This window comes from Medicago truncatula, chromosome 7 (assembly GCF_003473485.1).
Source record: "Medicago truncatula cultivar Jemalong A17 chromosome 7, MtrunA17r5.0-ANR, whole genome shotgun sequence".
NCBI lineage: Eukaryota > Viridiplantae > Streptophyta > Magnoliopsida > Fabales > Fabaceae > Medicago > Medicago truncatula.
Genome location: NC_053048.1, coordinates 1,098,668 through 1,101,176, shown reverse-complemented (window position 1 = coordinate 1,101,176; position 2,509 = coordinate 1,098,668). Strand labels below are relative to the sequence as shown.

At 28.2% G+C, this 2,509-nt stretch overlaps 1 long non-coding RNA gene across 1 annotated transcript; it reads right to left on the bottom strand.

Annotated features, from left to right (window-relative positions):
* Nucleotides 1-652: 652 nt before the first annotated feature.
* On the bottom strand, nt 653-1,290 carry LOC112416399 (uncharacterized). The gene is made up of 3 exons (XR_003006828.2): nt 1,152-1,290; nt 950-1,046; nt 653-838 (listed from the first exon to the last, which is right to left on the bottom strand). It is a non-coding gene; the product is annotated as an uncharacterized lncRNA (long non-coding RNA).
* Between the last annotated feature and the right edge of the window lie 1,219 nt (nt 1,291-2,509).

Sequence of the window (2,509 nt, the reverse complement as noted above, 5' to 3'; positions counted from 1 at the left end):
AAAGGTCATACCCTTTATTATTAGTCCACAACAGAGTGCATTTTTACCAAACATGCTTATTTCTGATAACACCATTCTAGCTTATGAAGTCTTTCATTTTTAAAAAAAACATAAAAACAAAAAATCTGGTGTGGTTGGAATTAAGCTTGATATGGAAAAAGCATATCATAGAGTGGAATGGGATTTCCTAGAAAGCACTCTTCTCACTATGGGCTTCCCTATTAAAATTGTTAAAACTATAATGCTGTGTGTCAGAAGTGTGTCTTTTTCCATTCTTATAAATGGATCCCCATCTACTATGTTTAAACCTAAAAGGGGAATTAGACAAGGAGATCCTCTCTCCCCTTATCTTTTCATAATTTGTGCTGAAGTCCTCTCTGGCCTTATCACTAAGTACCATGAACAAGATAAAACTCATGGCATCTTTATAGCCAGAAACACCCCTGTTATTTCACATCTTTTTTTTACTGATGATAGCATGATGTTCTGCAGAACTCATAAAAATGAAGCTAAACACTTAATGGAGATTTTTGCTGAATACCAAAGGATATCATGCCAAAAGATCAATCTCAACAAATCTGAAATGATGTTCACCCCATGCATTGTAACTGAAGTCCATTGTGACATGTTTAATCAATAAAAAGTGCTAGGCTTTATTCAAAAAAAAAAAAAAAAAAAAGTACATTACACGCTATGTATATTACATAATACATACATCCATTATATATTATAATGGTCAATTTAGTAAAATTGTATTAATTTATTTAGATAAAATAGTATATAAGACAACTAGTTGTTTGGAACTAAAACATTTATCCAGTGTTATCTTACACTAGTCCTGTCAAAGAAAATAAAATGTCATAGAAATATAACTTAAATAACATTAATATTTACCATGACATGCCAAAAAAATAATAGGTTTAAAAGAAATATAATATTTTCAACTTACTATTAAAGGCATATACATTTATCTTCCAGGCACCATGGTGTTGCAGGGAAAATACATCGATTAATTGCACACTCAATGATAGTAGTACAATTAGTGCCTACGATGTAAAAAAGAATAAAATAATTTCATTGAAAGATGATAAATCATTGTGTATAAGATAAAAAATAAATTAAATTCATAAATGATGACAAAGTGGGATCACCGTAGGCTTCAATTAAACTGAGAAATAGAGAATGGACAAAAATAAAAAAATAAACTAAGTTGAAAATTTTAATCATATTTTTTTAATTTGCATGTAACAAACAAATAGATGTTTTATCAATCTATATAATATACAAAACTCCTTGCTCTATATATTTATTTCATTCATTTAAATACCTTTTAGCACTTATGAAATTCCAATAAACACTTTATAAAATTAAAATCATGATTAAGCAACTCTTAAGTACATTAACAAGTTGTGTTTGTCCTTTACCTCATTCTATTGATCACTTGATCTTATAAAGGATGTCATATAAAAATATTACTGGTGGTTCAATGTCATTCATTTTTTTCATTAATATTTTATATTATTTCTCTATTTTTTTGTCAAGTTTATTATTATTTCTCTTTTATCCTTTCAAAACAGATAAAGACAATCTCAAAAGTAATAATTAGGTTGAAAATATAAAAGTTAGTTTTAGGAAAAATATACCATGGGGTGACACTGCAAAGATCGGGCACGTGGAAAAAAATACATAAAATCAGTGGGCTAACCAATTCAAAATACTTTGATTGGAATATTTTTTTACTAAACTTGGATTATTATTAGGTTTGATAGTCAATGATGTTTTTTTGGCTTAACATAATTTCAACAGATTCATAAAATTTTTGCAAGTTGATTGAAGTTCGTTTTCTCTTTCACTCATCAAAGAATGGTGGATTTAGATCAATTTTTGATTTAGAATCATCCATATGCATTTTTTTTTCCTTCCATTTCTTTAGATTTAAATAAGTGATTTTCACATATAATAAGTTTTTTCTTGTGTTTTTTTTCTTCGTGATTTCATCGTTTGAATGTGGCGTTGTGTTGTTCGTCGTCTTTTGCGGCGTTGTTTGATTTTGCGTCTTATTGCGGTGTTTGTTTGGTTCATATTGAAAAATCATCTTTAGTCAATTAATGATTTGGACGTCAATATTGCAGATTCATAAGCATGAGTATTCTAGTGATTTAGATTTTATCATATTTATTTTACCGTTGTATGTTATTAACATGGGTGTATGAGTTTGTTTGCATATTTACCTTTTATGTTTTTAGTGACGTTGATCATGTTATTGTATATGTATTATATCAAATTTGAATAAATGAAGATATTGTGTTTTGTAAAAAAAAAAATGCAAGTGGATCATTTCCTTTAGTTTGAATCAGCTACCTATATGACATGGTTCATTATTCATGATTCTTTCCACGCGATAAGGGAGCCTTAGGTAAGAAATAACAAGGTTTTTTTTTTTTTTTGAAGGAAGGTAAGAAATAACAATGTATAGTTACTATATGGGAGCAAATAATACAAGCAACAT